This window comes from Sciurus vulgaris, assembly GCF_902686455.1.
Source record: "Sciurus vulgaris genome assembly, chromosome: X".
NCBI lineage: Eukaryota > Metazoa > Chordata > Mammalia > Rodentia > Sciuridae > Sciurus > Sciurus vulgaris.
Window position 1 is genome coordinate 13,143,603 of NC_136471.1, and position 17,674 is coordinate 13,161,276.

General features: G+C 42.5%; 1 long non-coding RNA gene across 1 annotated transcript in view; it reads right to left on the reverse strand.

Moving 5' to 3' along the window:
* Positions 1-17,674, reverse strand: part of LOC306651660 — a 51,932-nt gene that overhangs the window by 5,710 nt on the left and 28,548 nt on the right. The window contains exon 3 of the long non-coding RNA XR_013761175.1: positions 1,075-1,323. This is a non-coding gene — a long non-coding RNA (uncharacterized lncRNA). The remainder of the gene's footprint in view (positions 1-1,074; positions 1,324-17,674) is intronic.

Sequence of the window (17,674 nt, forward strand, 5' to 3'; positions counted from 1 at the left end):
TGTTGCTCAAGGGCAGTATTTGACTACTGCACATAAATTTCATCATTCCAGGTTGTCTTTATGGTTTTCAGCTACATAAGTTCCTTTTTGGCAAATGCATGCTGAAGAGTTATGTTTCATCCTTTTCCTATTCAGGATTTTTGCTCTTCATCATTAGATGTAATTGTGGCGCCGTTAAAGCAATGCTGGCCCAGACAGCAGTTAAGAGAGAAGAAACAATGCTATTCAGACTTCCTGTCTCTCTGGTCCCTGGAGTAACTGACCAGCTGAGTTCAAAATGGACATCAGATGACAACGTGTCCAAGTAGCCAAGGGAACAAGTGGGTTCCTCATGGCTTTGCTAAGAATTCTTAGAAAAACACATTAGCTTCATCTCTCTGGCTTTCTGACTTATTTTTCCCCTCTGTTAAATCTGCCTGGAGAATTCCAAGCATCCAAAATTGAAACAATGACTTTTATAAAAACAATTGAGCTAAATAACATAAGAGATTACAGAGGGAATGAAACATGTTCAATCTGGAAATGAATTCTCAGCACAGGAAGTATCAGTATTCCCTTTTGGGGGGACATTTTACTGTTCAAATCACTGGGAGGCCAGATTTGAGAACAGAGAGGAACCACAGAAATGAAGTGTACCAGTTCTTCCTCCTTTGTTAGGTGCCAATGCAAATCCAGGAGTTCTGCACAAATGGACTGCCTTTCGAGACCAGCCAAAAGCTAAGTTATAGAAGCACTGCTAAACAAATGAACTTAGACCAAACTAGTCCCTTCTGGGAAGAGAGCAAGTTAGGCTTAATCAGAATTGAAACAACACTCAGGATCAGGAGTACAAAAATCACACTGTCAAATATACCAGCCCCCTCCTTAGGGTTGACTTCCTGAAATCCTCACACTATCTGTGCTGCAGAAATTTAACACCTTTTAGGGAAAAAAGAGGGGAGGGAGCAGAGACTATTGTGGAAGCCAAGACGATTGGTTTGTTCGCTGAAATAAAACACTAATCTCAGTGATATTTTACACATTTAACATTAGCGATAGTGGTTACTGGGCAATGAATTTCTATTTCTCTCTGACCTCAGGGTAAGGATGATAATGCCCAAAGAAATGCTGGTCATGGCAGTAGTGACAGGGAAAGAAAAGAAAATGGGAATTGGTCTGTAGAGAAGTAAGTTCAGTCTTCTGCTCCAGTTTCATCCCCAGCACATGGATCACCACATCGCCAGAGTCATCAGAGTCTAGACCCCAAGATCCAACTGTCCTGTGTGCCGTGCTGCATGTGAAATGGGTCTGAATGGCATGACAGATGGTCCAGATTCTTCTTCCCTGTTAAACAAGCAGAGAGAAAAGACTTAATGACCTTTGTTTGCAGGTTTCCTATTACTCTTTACAGGGTCATGGGTAATCAATTAAGCCTCGCCTGAAGGTCACGCACTCCCCTGCAGGATCTCTCTTTTCTGAATTGTCATAATGACGTGTCTTGCAGAATAGGAGCCTCCACGTTCTTTGCATTCTGGATGCTAACCCACAGCGGCATCTTTCATCAGCATCTGGTAGAATCACATCTCTGAAATAGTTCTCAGCTACCTTCTCAGGGTGACAGTCACTTAGGGCAATGTCACTTAACCTAATCTCTTCAAACCCTCTACCACTCAACTGTTTTTGCACACGTTACAACATTTTCGATTTCTTCTACCACTGGAAGGAGGCCTTCAGTATCAGTTATAACCTCATTCCAAATTTCTGCCAGATTCCATTAAGGGTTATTATTTTCTTTATCTCACTTATTTGTCCACAATTTAAAATTTTTTTATTTTTTATTTTTTCAGGGCCAAGGACCAAACTCAGGGCCTTGTGCATGCTAGGCAAGCACTCTGCCACTGAGCTAAAGCCCCAACCCCTGTCTACTATTGCTAAGCCATTACAAATGGAGAAATTTTGCCAAACTACTTCCACAGTGCTGCTCAGAGTATATGGTGAACGTCTTTAGTACTCCCTGACATGGGAGGTGAAGGTGAGGGGCTGCACAGGGGTCATTGCAAACGAGCATCCCCAGTCACACTTTTATCAGTGGCAGCAGTGGCCAGGCCAGCAACACTTTCCATACGAGACTGTTTTCATTTAAATATTAACCTCAGGAACAAAACACTAGTTCAAAGACGAGTTCCAAATGAGTTTCTCAGTGATCCATCTTTTATGACTTCCCTTCACATAGACAGAAAATTGTTTCTGGCACTCTCAAGAGGCAAGGATTTCAGAACTTGTGAAGCAACCTGGGATTGAGAAGGAAGTCACGAGAATCAATGGAACAAAGCAGGACATCGAGCCTGTCTTTTCCAGGTTTGAAGCCTCCGGTTCTCTGGTCATCCTTTGCAGAGGATGTGCAACTTGGCATGCACTTTCGGAACAGGCCCATCATTCATCAGCACTTCTGGAACAGGCCCATTCATCAGCACTGAAGGCCTGCTCCTCAGGCCCACAGCCATTTCCTCCATGGGTCTCTTCAGTTATTCGGATACTCTGTGGCAACCTCATGACCTGCTTCCTGCCAGCCACCTCTTTTCCTACAGGTCATAACATTTCTAACCAGCCATTGCTTGTTGTGATGAGTGTCATAACTTTTTGACCAGAACGAAGATTAAAGTTGCTTTTGTGATGCTCGCTGAAGACACGTACAGCAGAGAGGTCTCTTCAGGTGTGTTTTTAGAGACCATAACTGCACATTGACTTTCATCTTCTCTATTTTGGCATTTCAAGTTAGGCCTGATTTTCCCAATGACTCTGGTGCACGCCTCGATGCACTAACTGCTTCCTCAGTTTTCCTTATTGTACAAATTATAGATTCATTAATGCCACAAAGTTCCCTCTGGAGTTCTTGCTTTCCCCATTATGATCACTGAAGAATTCTCCTTTTGCTTGACATCAACTTACCTTTCTCACCCTTTGCAGTCTCTGCATTCCTATCATCTCTTACTTGGAGACCATTCTTACCCTAACTCAGGCAAATTTACAATGAGCGACAGTTTTGCACCATTGAGCAGAATACAGTAGTACTTTGTGATACAATAGTTACATGTGCAAATTCACAAGACACATAAAAAGAGCTAAACAGTTTCTGTGCGACAACACATGTGTGATCAGTGGCTAGAAGGGAGCAACAACGGACAGAAGAAAAGGATAGAAGCAAGCAACCTACATGTTGGTCTTGTCACAGGAGACAGCAAGATGACACGACAGTGACTTGAATCTGCATATTGTTCTCGAGCTCTCAAAGATGTAGACGAGCTGAATTCAAATGTCGCATGAGAATGTCTTGCAGTTGCAAAGGGATCATGGAACTCAGGGGTCTCAGTCAGGCTACGAGGCTGAGGCGAGAATCACAAGCCCCACCACCTAGGAGACACAGACACACAAAAAAAGGAACTTAAGTCAGGAACAGAGGTAAAGTTTTGAAAACTGTTTTAGTTGTAGATGGACACAATACCTTTATTTTATTCATTTATTTATATGTGGTGCCGAGGATCAAGCCCAGTGTCTCACATGTGCTAGGCAAGCTCTCTACCACTGAGCCACAACTGCAGCCCCAGGAACAGAGGTAATTTGAATGAACAGTTCACAAGGTAATGAGGACAGAAGTTCGTTCTAATATGCCGTATTGCCCTTACAGAGCTTGTACCAACTTGCATGCACACTAACAATGGATGAGAGTGCCTTTCCCTTTGTGTGCTCACCAACATTGTTGACCTCTGGGATCTGTGACAATTAGAAGGTTAATAACAAAGTATCCCCTTTTTAAAATTTTTTGGTGGCAGGGATTGAACCCAGGAGTACTTAACAACTAAGTCACATCCTCAGCTCTTTATATTTTATTTAAAGATAGGTTCTCACTGAGTTGCTTAGGGCCTCACTAAATTGCTGAGACTAACTTTGAATTTGTGATCCTCCTGCCTCAGCCTCCTGAGCTCTGGGATTACAGGCATGCACCACCATGCCTGGTTTCATTTTACTTTTCATTTTTACTTCTTTAGTCGTCTTTCCATATGGTGATCTGTTTCTATTCATCTTTAGTTTCCTCTTCAAATCCTTTCTCCACTTGAAAACATCTGTCTTACTGATTTGCAGGTATTGTTGGCATTTTAGGGAACTCTTATTTTTCATGCTATGGGACAAATATTTTCTCCAAGACTATCATTTACTTTTAAATTTTACCTAGTCTTTTGCCATAAAAGTGTTTTATACCTTGCTTTTAAAAGCCTCCCCCTTGATAAGATTAAAGAAATATATTAATTTACTTCCTTTTAGTGTTTTTAAAGCTCTATGGTGGTATTTTAAGGCACTAAGGAAAAAGATGGACTACTCAAAAAACAAAAGGCATTGGAATAAATGACTCCATCCACAACCATCTGGAGGTCTTGCTCAGTGAATTCCTTGTGTGTAGAGCCAGTGGGTTACCAATGGTTACAGAACTTCAAGGTGGACAGTTGGGGCTCATACTGATCTGAGTTAATCCTTCAGTTTCAAGGACCAATTTTACTGAGTGGGGTAGCCTGGGGATGGAAGCATTTCCAAATGAATAATTACTGTGCATTTTGTGGGCTTCAGTTGTGTTCTTTTGCCAATCCATATTCCGGACTCCCATCAACCGAGTATCAAGTCCTCAGGTCTCTGATCGTTTCCTAAAATCTTATAAATGGCAATAAATAGTTACGGTTTGGGAAGAACTGGAGAAATTGAACATGAGTTGCCTCTTAGACATCATTAAATAACTGCTATTGACCCTACTAGGGGCCATGAAAGGGACTGTGGTAATATAGGCAAGCATCCATTTTTGGGTAAGAGAACTGGAACAAATACATATAGTATGTTAGCAGTAATTTGTTTCATGAAAAAAAAATATTCATTTTTAAATCCACAGGGTTGATAAGTGGGCATTCACTGCACTATTCCCTGTAGGCTTGAAATTTTCCATAAAAACTTGTGTGTCCCTGTGTGCATGCATGGAGAGCAATATATGTTTCTTGGCCACGTTTTGGGCACTGTTATATATGTATCAGTGGCTACTCATGTTAAATGCACAATGGAGAGGTAGAACTAAAGAACTGACCGATGGAGGGAAATCACTTTAAAGGAAATGTTCTCTTCATTTTAGGTAATTAGATTAAATGCTAAGGCAATGCGAAGCCTGAATCCCATCATCAACTTAAATGTGAGACTCGGGGCTCAGGGTGGAGCTCTGGGGTGCAGCCCTCACCTGGCATTAGCAAGGCCCTGGGTTTGATCCCTAGAACTGCAAAAATATAAATAAAAGGTAAGAGACTCAATTTCCAAGTCTTCTCTTTCTCTACTAATGTGTGTGTGTGTGTATAAAGGATGGAGCCCTGGGCCTTGCATGTGCTAGGCAAGCACTCTGCCACTGAGCACTGAGCTAGATCCCCAGTCACTCTCTACTAATCAAAAAAAAAAAAAAAAAAAAAAAAAAAAAAGATGTATGGTAATTTTACCAGAAACTATTTTATTTGAACATGGGGACAGTTCAACCTCACAACACTAATAACAGCTAATTTTTTATGCCATATTATAGAAATTCATAAAAGGGGGAAAGGAGCAAGCTCTGGGAGGGGGAGGGCAAATGACAGGCGAATGTTAAACTAAATTACCGGGTAAAGCTCCATTCCACCAGTTTCCAAATGACACAATCTAAGATAGACTTTGGGTCAGTTTCATCCTACGTTTTCTGTCCTTGCTAAGAATATGTCACTATTGTAAGATGCTAGAACTCACTTAGTGTGAAGACCGAAGTCCCCCAAATAAACGTCCTATGTTACCCTTGTGTTCTTCAAGCTATAAAGAGACTTGAAATTAGTAGGGTGCTAATAAATAAAGCTGCAATCAAGGATGCTTGTTCTCAAGGTATTTTTCCAAAGTACATTAGTCTACAGGGTTGAGAGAGTAACATCATTCTTCCGATCCTTGCGACTCCAAGAATCCCTGTCGTCCTCTGGAAAAGGCTGGCTAGTGGATGGCACTAGTCAGGAGCTGGAGCTTTGGTTCAAGTGTTCAGAGGGGCAGGAGGATCCCAGGATGCTTTTTCTCTCCACATTTCAACAAACAACAAAGACTTTTTTTGAAAAGCCACATCCTCAGAGGGTTTGAATGGGCAAACAGGGCTGAGTTAGCTGCAACTTGTTAAGAAAGAACATTTGGTCTCAAGGGGTCTACCTGAATACAATCCACCTGTGTACGAACTACTTAGCTCATTTTTCCCTTTCAAAAGTCTGAGAAAACTCCTGACACATTTGAGTGGTAGGCTTAAAAAGCACAGGCCATGAGGAATCATTTGACACTTTTAAAGTATAATGCCCAGGCCGGGCATAGTGGTGCACACCTGTAATCCCAATGGCTTGGGAGGCTGAGGCAGGAGGCTCATAGGTTCAAAGCCAGCCTCAGCAATACAGCGAAACCGGTCTCTAAATAAAATATTAAAAAAAAAGGGCTGGGGTGCCTCACACATGTGATGTACTGGGTTTGATCCTCGGCACCATGTAAAAATAAGTAAACAAATATACTGTGGAAAAGAGACATTGTGTCCATCTATAACTAAAATACATATATGATGGGATATAAAAGGGCTGGGGTGTGGCTCTATCACCCACTTGGCCCCATGACAAAAGGCTAAAAGAAACGGGGAGTGTCAGCCTTCCCTGGTCACCCTTTCCACTTAGTCCTTGGCCGCTATTCTCTCTGCATTAGAGAGCTCAGCTTCTGCGACCTCAACCATCCCTTCTCTGCAGAGTCCCTGGCCTGGTTCCACATGATCAGTGTCCAATAAACAACTCAACTCAATGGTATAAAGAATACAAAGCAACACCAGCTCTGCCTAAGGCAGCTCTTGAGCACTCACTGATGGTTCCAGGGAACTATTCCCTGTTGTTTAGACCCAGCTTTTTGGCTGCTATGACTAAAAGACCTGAGCAGAACAACTATAAAGGAGGAAAGGTTTATTTGAGGGCTCACAGTTTCAGAGGTCTTAGTCCATAGAAGACCAGCTCCATTCCTTGGGGCTCAAGGTGAGGCTGAACATCATGGTGGAAGAGAGTGGCAGAAGGAAACAGCTCACATGATGATCAGGAAACAGAGAGAGACTCCACGCTCCAGATACAAAATATATACCCATAGCCACACCCCCAATGAACCACCTCCTCCAGACACACCCCACCTGCCTCCAGTTACCACTCAGCTAACCCCATCAGGGATTAATTCTCTGATTAGGTTAAGGCTGTCACAACCCGATCAGTTCTCCTCCAAACCCTCTTGCATTATCTCACACGAGTTTTTGGGAGACACCTCACATCCAAACCATAACACCTGTGAAGTTATACCAGGGTTGGGTTTTCTAGTTTTAAGAAGACACATCACAAACACAAATACACCATCTTGTAAAGGAACTTGATGTTTGCATTTCAGGCTGCTATAAGATTATTTCTACATTGCCCCAAAAGGCAGGTATAGAATCCCCAGATGGGTAATAATAGCTATGTAAAACGGACTGGGCTGTCGCATTAAGGTGTGAGATGTGTGACACTGAAAGTGCCAGATGTCAGGGGTCTGATCAAGAAGGTTCCCTCAAAGGTACAAAGCAGAGATGGTCCCTGGGCAGCCAACTTTGATTCTGCATCTGCACTCTAGCCTTTGCCGATGTCCCTGTGTGTAAGCAGCTACCAAGAGCTGTCTCCCCTTTATCAAATATCTTCTGCCTTTCTTCTCCAACTTCAAGTAAAGTTCTCCTTCCAACCTAAGACATTTTATAAGATTCTCAATGGCTTTGGTTATATCCAAAGCCAGTCTCACAGACACTAGCTTGTTGGTCTCCCAAATGGTACTTCTGTTAATACTGCTCTCTTGCTCAGAAAGCCTTCAATGGCTCTCCAAAACCTTACAGGACACATTCAAACTCCTTGACCTAAACAGTGCCACATTTTGATTCTTGCTTCCTGTTTCAGTGGGCACTACATTGTACTTTCCTCAAAAAAGGCTCTCTAGGAACACTGGTCTGCTCACTAGCCCCAAACCACAACCACATCTGCATCTATGATCCCACTCTTTCCTTAGGCTGAAAATTGACATTTCATACAGTCATATGTCCTAGGTATTATTACTACTATTAGCCCTATTTTATAGATGAGGACACTGAATCTCACAGAGGCTAAATAGTCTGACAAGGTCACATGTTTATTAAGTGGCAAAGCCCAATATTTATTTATTTAGGTGCTGGGGATTGAACCCAGGGCCTTGTACATGCTAAGCAAGTGCTCTATCAAGTTAACTACACGATGAACTTGAACCTAATTAACTTCAGCATTGCAGCTGTCTCTGTAGAAAACTAAATCACAAATCATTAAGATCACATGACTATTCATAACCCAGTTTGCATTTGTCCAAATGAATAACAGCAAATTACATAAACTTTCTGGATCTGAAAAGTCAAATATCATCTCTATAGGCAAAAGTCCTATTTATGCTAAAAATAACTTAGTGGTATAATGATGATATTTATTACACATTGCTTGTTTTTTCTTGTTATATTAATCTTTGATAACAAGGACAGTTATGAAACATCTTCACTTTTGTGGTCAACAGGTCACTGGTGAGACATCCATTAATTTTTAATAATAATCTATTTTTTACATTAAAATTTCATGGAAAATCGTTCATAGGCCTTACTGGATCAGAGTATTTTTTATGGCTCTAAAATTCTCCATCCAAAGTCAAAGATTCTTTGTAGCAATAGTGCCCTCTGCTGGCCACAGAGTGGAACAGTCAAACTTAGGCAGATGAACAAAAGCTAAGGTGATTTCCTGTGAGCCCTAAGGATGCCCACAAGGGCCTCTCTCCCCAAATTTCTTACCTCTTTAAGTTAATTACAGTGCTGACTTAATACTTTCTCAAAGGAAGCAAACTATGCTTAGCAGGCCAAGGACTGGTTAGGTGCCCCCAACAAACCCTTTTGAGGAACTGGCCACACCCAAAGCTTCCAAAGAATGTAATTAATTATTTTTGCTTTTTTAGAAAAGGCGCATAGAAGTCAGGCTGGTGGTGCATGCCTGTAACTCCAGGGACTGAAGGCTGAGGCAAGCAAGGTGAACGTTAGCCTCAGCAACTGAGGGAGACCCTGTCTCAAAGAAGTAAAAGGACTGGGGATGGAGTTCAGTGGTAGAGCACCCAGGGTTCAATCCCCAGTACCTGGGAAAAAGAAAAGGCACACAGATTTCCTGATCACATCCTCTCTTGGCTCCTTCCCTTCACCTTTTCAGCTGCCAGTATAGTACAAAAGGAACAGGGAACCCAAAGCTGGCCTGAAATACAACCATGCCATCTCCTACTCCTGGGTGACATGTGCCACTTACTACCTCCTTCAGCCACAAATGCAGCAAACAAGACTTGTATCGAATGGCTCCCATGGATAATGAGAATTGAAAGCCCCTTTTAACCAGCTCCAGCATAGCCTCTGGCGTCTGGTCACCTGCTGGGAGAGTTAAATAAGGTAGATGGGAAGCACTCTAAATGAGTGAGTGTGATCCTCATTAAAGGTGTTTGCATCATTGCAAATTCAAAGTGAATCAGCATATCACCAAATGCTCAAGGCAGGACGGGGTGGGGAGCACTGTTCTTTTGCAAAATAATTCCTAACATCGGTTTCCTACTACTTGTGGTTCCTTGATAGAGTTTTTATAGATAACCCAAGTACTGAATGGGTTCCTAACCCCTAATTAAGGGAGGGCAGCTTGGCTGCCTAGGGATTTTGGCCATTGCTCTGCAGAGTTTTGGAACGTGGGGCTGGTGTGAGCTCTCCCCTTGGGTCTCCTTCAAACTCTTATGCTCCCCCACCGCTGGAAGGGGTCATGAGGCACAGGGTGAAAGCAGCAGTCCCTGCTTCCCAGCGCATAGCCAGGGAGGCAAACAAACCCGAAATCCCTGCCAAGGTCCAGGACTCAGCACTCAGGGGAGAGGCGAGGGGGATCACTTTCGAGAGGTCTTGCAGAGGGGATTAGGGCGTGGCAAGAGAGGCCTAGTCGTTCAAGTCTTCGCAAACATTTTAAAATTTTCTCCCTTGTGGAATTTTTGACTTTGAATTTTAAAGATACGGTATGAGACTCTTTTATCCTGATTACTGATTGGCTTGATGTGTCCTTAAATTTTGTACTGGGCAAGGACTGTGTTTGATTTGCCCCAGTTCTGGCCTTGGTGAGGGTGTAAGGCATAGGATTTTGCGGCTGGAGAGGGGTGGTCTGCGGCACCTGGTGACAGGGAGGAGGTGGCTGAAGGGACAGGCTCCCTTGGATGCCAGGCTCAGGTAATCTGGGCAGGGCCTGAGGGAAACCAGGTGGTTGGAGCTGAATAGACCCCTGACCACCCCGGCTCCCTCCCTCTCTCTACACTGGGCTGGGAGGATGGAGGACTGCAAGTTGTCACTTCCTCGGTTATACTATACCACCACCACCCTTCCTGTACTCTGTCCCCGGAAGATGCAGGGCAGAGGCACTGGAGTTAAGCATCTCAAAGACAAGAGAACCCTGAGGGTGTTTGTTACTTAATAGTGGTGACAGTGGCTGATGTGAAATCTTAAAGTTGGAAGGGATATCAGATTAGTGGAGGATTTCACATTTTAGTCTTTCCTGAAAAGTCACCAAGTGATTTAAATGTGGGTTAACATTTAGTACCCGCAGCGAATCCTGACAGGTACAGAAAGAAACCCCACTGAAGGAGGCCCTGCCCTACGCCAGTGCCAGTGCACACCTGCCACCTCCTTCAACAGGTATGAAAGGCTCTTAGAGAAGGGTGGGGTCCTGGGGAAGTGGTTGAAGGAAGTCCCCAGGAAGCATCAGCCTTGGGGGACTGGGTTTGCTGTTTGTGCTCAGTCTCCTGAGGAGACCTCAAATTTCTCTCCAGTGATGCCTGTCCACTTTCAAAGCATGTACTACGACCTGTCCAACCAGGACCGGTAGCCTGGCATGCTCTGCCTGGAAACTGGGCTGGGAAACACCGCTGCTCACGCCACACAGCTGATTTGAAGTGTCAAAGCACACTGAATGCTGAACTTCACACTGAATGCAACTTCACACTGGTGAAGTTGGTAAGGAGTGCTTGCTTAGCATGCCAAAGGCCCTGGGTTTGATTCTCCCTCGGCCCTGCAGAAGCACACAGAAAGCACCAGGGCAGGCAAGATGCATATTTCCTCCAAATCCCTAAAGAAATATTTTGCTTCCGGAGTCCTGACTTCAGACCTTTGCTTATTTCTTTAAGGCTTTAATAAACGAGGACTGAACAAAGCCTATAAGCACAAGAACAAATGTCAGATTTAGCAAATAAAAATTCAGGTCACCCAGCTCAACTGAATCAGGTGAACAGTGAGCGGTTTGTTAATTCAGCAGCCTCCCCTCGCCACCGTGTTGCTCTCCGCGGTTTCAGTTACCCGCAGTCGACTACTGTCCAAAAATACTAAATGGAAAATTCCAAAAAAATTCATAAATTTCAAATTTTGCATCATTTTCTAAATAGCTCGGTGAGATTTCTTGCTGTCCTGCTCCATCCCACCTGCATGAGCACAAATCATGCCTTCTTCAAGTCACTTAGTAGCCATCTCAGCCACCAGATTGACTCTTGTAGCATTACAGTCCGTACAGTCAAGTAACCCCACTTTTACTTAATAATGACCGGAAAGCACAGACATAGTGATGCTGGCTGTTTGGATGTGCCAAAGGAAAGCCGAAACGTGCTTCCTTTAAGTGAAAAAGTCTGTATGCTGATATTGCTAACAGCTACAATAAGAACTGGGAAGAAGAAAAAAGAAATTCACATTAATTTTGCCATCACATCTCAGACTGCAAAAATTACAGCCACAGTGAGCAGTTAAGATAGAAATGACATTAAATTTGTATGTGTATAAAGGAAAAACATAGAGTATAGATAGGTTTGGCGCTAGCCATGGCTTCAGGCATCTGCTTTGGGCTTGGAATGTTACTGCCCACGCCCGCAAGGAGGAAGGAAGGTACACTTTATAGGTATGTTCTCTGCAACATTTGGGAAACATACTCAACTTTTCTCATTATTTAACTGAAATTCAAATTTAATTGGGTGTTCTATTTTTTTCTGAAAACTGTGAACAAATGCAAAGACTGAAATGTTTGTCTATAGTCTTTAAAACACTAGGCAAGAGTCAAGGTCGGCAAAAAATGCCACACAGTTTTAGTAATTTCTATATGTAAAAATATAAAGCACACTGAAATATTTAGTATGGAGGTTGTAAAAACACACACACACACACACATTAATTGAGGATACTATCACTCTGGCAGCAAAGACTCTGAAGTCTTTAACGTTAATCTGGGGGTCTGCTAAATACTACCTGCCAGCCAAATCAGGCCTACTGCCACTTCTGTATGGTCTGTGAGCAAAGGATAGTTTTTAGACTTTCTTATGTTATTAGCTAACATTTCTATACTTTGCTTTTTAAAACTTTATTTCAATATAACTATGCTTATGAAAATATACTCACATTGGGTAATAGAATGCTATTTAAGTTTAATTTATCCTACGTACTTTCAACCAAAACCTTGGTACATGGTTTTAAGATTTAAAAAAAGGATTTACAAGCTGGTTGATTCTTATCTATTACAAACATAAAAAAGAATCTCCATCAAATGCTGCTAAAGGAGGCAGTAAGAACCTTGAGAAATGTACCTTTGGTTTGTGTAAGAAAAAAAACAACCCAAACAAACAGGTATTGCATTGTAAGTATGTCAAATTCGTGCAACAAGGCATTGTGGTAATGTTAGCAATGACAGTTCAGGAGGCAGCCTCTGTGCACATGGGGACTGCCCATCTGATTTAGTTGCTTTTCCATGCAGATACAAAAGCTACACAATCCAAAATTCAGATAATTTATGAACTCTGAGTTTAACACCATCAGCTCCCTTCTTCAGTCGAGGATAACAAGGGAACTCAGTATAATAGCTTTTAGTTTTTCTAATTTATGCAAAGAAGCAGAAAATTAAGTTTCTTCGCCAGCTTTTCAGTTCAGACATGAGAGCAAACTACAGGCAATATATTCCTTCCATTTTCAATGTTCATAGGGTGATGTGTAATGAGGTCAACTTGGCTTTCAATTTGTATCAAAACAGTCCCCAAAGCTAATGACCACCTGGCTTAAAAGTGACTCTAAAAAAATAAAATCGTCCTTTCTTGGAAGACTAGAGTAAAATATCCAGTCACAGATATAGAAGTATTATCAAAACAATGCAGACCCACCTCTTTTGGGGGATGGGGAGGGCCAGAATTGGGGACTGAGGCAGGAAGCTCCCTGCCACTGACCTACATCCCCAACTCTTTTTTAAATTTTTAAATTTTGAGACAGGATCTTGTTAAATTGCTGAGAGTCTTGCTAAATTGCCAAGGTTGGCCTCAGACTTCCTATCCACCTGCCTCAGCCTCCCCAGTAGCCAGAATTAACCAGAGTGTGCCTCAGTGCCTGGCTACAGCCTGACTTTTAAATGGAAAAAAAAATCAAAAGAAGAATATTTTGTGCCAAGTGAAAGTTATATGAATTTCAAAACTGTGTCCATAAACAAAAGCTTGTAATAACTCAGCCACGCCCACTTTTTCATATTGACCCCTGGCATTACCTGTGAAGTAGTGTTACAAATAATCGTTCAGTCTGTTAGTTGTAACCAAGTGGACTAAACTTTTTTTAAAAAAGTTTTGTAGTTGTGGATGGACACAATACCTTTATTTTATTTATTTTTATGTGGTGCTGAGGACTGAACCCAGTGCCTCACATATGCTAGGCAAGCGCTCTACCACTGAGCCACGACCCCAGCCCCTAAACATTTGTTTTAATTTGCAGAGAGCATTTGTTTAGTTGTCCTTTTTGCTCATCGTAAATGAAAAAGACCTTCTTCTCATAGACCCAACATTTTGTTAAGTGGCAAGTCAATGGTGTTTGAATGATATTTCTTTTTAATAATACAGGCTGCCTCTGCTTTTCATGACTTCTAATTCGCCCCAGACACTTGCCTCGCTGCCTCACTAACCAGAATATTACTGTGAATTTTAGATAAGTAACCCAGTCAGTATTTTACCAAGTGGCTCGCTTGCCATCTAGTGGGGAAAGATGAGAGTGCACTATTTCATTTATTTGTTTCATTTGTTTTGACAAACTGACTATCTAGGTCTAAGCTATAGGATCTTTTTTTATTATTTATTTAAGAATTTAACCTTTATTTTATTTCTTTATTTTCATGTGGTGTTGAGGATGGAACCCAGTGCCTCACATGTGCTAGGCAAGCGCTCAGCCACTGAGTCACAACCCCAGCCCAAGCAACAGGATCTTGGAGAGTGATGACAGCAATAGTAATTCCTTACATTTGAATAGTCCTTTGTAATTTTCAAAGCATTTCCCAAAGTTCAGTATTTTAACTATCCTCCCTCACCATAACGCTGTGATTCTGAGTCTGAACCTTGTTCAAGGTTATAGAGATTGGCTCTGATACAAGGACCCCAATCTGTTTGCTGAACCTCTGAATTCAGGTCCTCTCACTTCTATGTTTCTAGTCTGTGAATGACTGTGTCTATTTGTCACAAGTATACCTTCTCTAGGATACTTCCATGGACAATCTCAATCAATCTCTCTCTCTCTCTTTCTTTCCATTTCCTTCTTTTCTGCAGTGCTGGGGATCAAACCAAGACCCTTGGGTGTGCTAGGCAAGTGCTCTACCACTGAGTCATATTCCCAGTCCCATGGACAGTCTTTTTAAGCATACATGAGCCATCTGAAATATCCCCTCTCAAGAAAAAAATCCTAAGGAGGCAAACACAATTTTCCTAGGTTCAGGTTTAATTAATGTTTATCAAAACAAAATTAGTTTAGATCCATTTTCTGATAGAAGCTGCATAACTAGGAAGAAGACACTTAAGACTTAAGCCTTGGAGAACTGTGTGTCCACTGGCAGGACACCTGTCACCACTTATCTTTAAATCCTTTTTTGATTAAGACCTATAATAACATCTTCCAATGCAATATGATTCCCTACTTTTAGGCCAACAAAAAAATAAAAGTTTGCACAGAGCTTTGAGAGTGAAAGACACAGAGGTCTCAAAAGAGATCCATTTTAATTGCTTGGTGTCTTAGAAATTTCCAGGGGCTTGTTGTGAATCTCAATGGGACCTCTGATCATGCTGTGCAAAAGCTCATTTGGGAAGGGACATCTGTGGACTTTTGGAGTACTTACTAAGGTGCCTTTGTCTTGCAGTGGTGGCCTGTGTGTGCTTAGTGATGACCAAGAACCAGATTAAATGAATCAAAGGTTAGGGCCACTCACAAGAAAGAGTCTTGCTGCTGATGACATCCATCTGTATCTGTAGTTTGGCACACAGTGACAAGGTACCAAATCATGGACCAGCTGCTAAATGTGCTGGTACTTCAGCAAGTCCAAAAACACACTTTCCAGAGCTTTGCAGGTCCCTGTTCCCAGGCTGGTCCCATTTCTTGTGAATAAGGTCTCTGAGGGAACACTTTGGGATTACTTGTAGATAACTGCAATTTCATATTAAAATGTCAACGTGAGGTGGGGCCTGAGAGCTAAGGCACCTGGGAACTGGGAATGGAATGCTTTTACCATTAGGCTTTGTGCTTGGCCTTCAGTTTAACCACAGGTGAACCCTACTGTTTGCAAACTCTGCTGCTCATGCAATTTGTATCACAGATAGAGGAAGTCCCTGAAACTCTTCTCAGCTCAGACATGGCCCTGGACCCCTACTCTTGAATGCCACCATTGTCTTGGTGGTCAACATTCTGGCTCAGCCATTTCTTGCTGCTGAGGCTTGGCAATTCATGTGTCTCAACTCAGGTATACTTCAACAATTGTGTAAAGATGAGTATTGGTTATTTTAACAGCCCCTGGGGTTCACTTCTGGTTTTCTCAGGTCATCTCAAGTACGTCCCTACAAGTTCACAGCACAAGAATTTCTTGAAGTTGCAACCACTTATATCAAGACTATTACTGCTGTTACCATGAACAACAACAGACAGAGACTGTGCTTCCTGTTAAAGCACTGTTGTAGGTGCTTCATGTATGTGAACTGAACTAACCCTCTGACGGCACCTGTAGGGTGCAATATTACTGTCATCCCCATTTGACACAGGCAGAGACTTGCTCAAGCTCACACAGCTAGTATATGCTGGGGAAACATTTGAACCCAGGCAGTCTGATTCCGCAGCCCTCACTTTTAATTACTGTCGGCTCAATCCCAAAGCATGAAAAAGAAAAGACATGCCACTCCCTGCTGCCTACGCAAGGAAGCCCAATAACCCATCTTGGGGATCAGCACCTTCTGTGATTTTGCTGCATCTTCTATTTTCCTCAGCCTGTGGTACTGTCCAGCAGAGTCCATTCTAGTCACTTCGAAGCACTCACCAGTAAGAGGCCACGCCTCTACTCCTGTTGTTCTTTCTACTTCCCCACCCTTTCCCTGGCGAATGTCTATGCATCCTGTAAGGCCCAGCTCTAATTAGGCTGGTTTTTTGTTTTGTTTTTGTTTTTTGTTTTATGGGTTTTTTTGTTCTTGGGATTGAATCCAGGGGTGCTTTGCCACTGAGTCACAACCTCAGCCCTTTATATTTACTTATTTTTTTTTTTTATTTTGAGACACAGGGTCTCCCTAAGTTGCTTAGGGACTTGCTAAATTGCTGAGGCTGGCCTCAAACTTACCATCCTCCTATCTCAGCCTCTAGAATTGCTGGGATTACAGGTGTGCCACCATACCTGGCAATCCAATTCAACTCTTTAGTAAGTCCTCACCCAAGACTGCAGCTGGAATAAACATATTCACCCCTAAACTCATGGCCCTCTGCTTAAATTTCTCTTAGGTACTTAGCATCTTTTACCTGGTACTGGAATTATTTACATGTATCACTAGACCATAAATGCTCTAAAGGAAACCCCGTTTAACTCTACTTCATGATACCCTTCTTGGTTTCCCCAAACACAGTGACCCCTGGGCCCCCACAGCGCTTCATTCTTATCTCAGTCGTCTTTAACACTTAACCTTATTGAGGGTAAGGTTAGTAGACTGGGGATCTGTTCCAGGGACATAAAATTCCTTGAGGACAGGCAGTGTTTTATTTGTGTCTGTTTCCCAGCCTAGCACAGTCTCTTGCTTACGTGCTTGTTGAATGAATCCTAAAAGAGCTAAGCCTTTCCTGAATGTCCCCAACTAGAAGTAATCCTTTCCTTCTCTAAGCTCCAACAGCAATTTGTTCCTCTTCATGACTTTTTTTAAAAAATATCATACTTTAGAGTTACCTGTAGACAGCTTTTAGTCCCTTTTAGACTATTAGCATTTTAAGAAGGGTTGGAGCTCTGCCTTATGCATGTCCAGAGTTCCTGGTTCAGTAAAAGGGCTCCGTGAATAGTTTCTGAATGACAGATGCATCACAATGAATGTAGCCCCTGACTGATGGGCTCACAGGCGCTCCCGAAGAACGGATGAAAGAAGGTTGAGCTGGATGGGAAGTGGCCATCCAGGCTGAGGTAAACTGTGTGTGCTAGGAGGGCCGTGAGTTATAGGGCCTGTCCCTCACACCTATACACACAAACAGCCATCAATTATCATTGTCAGCAGT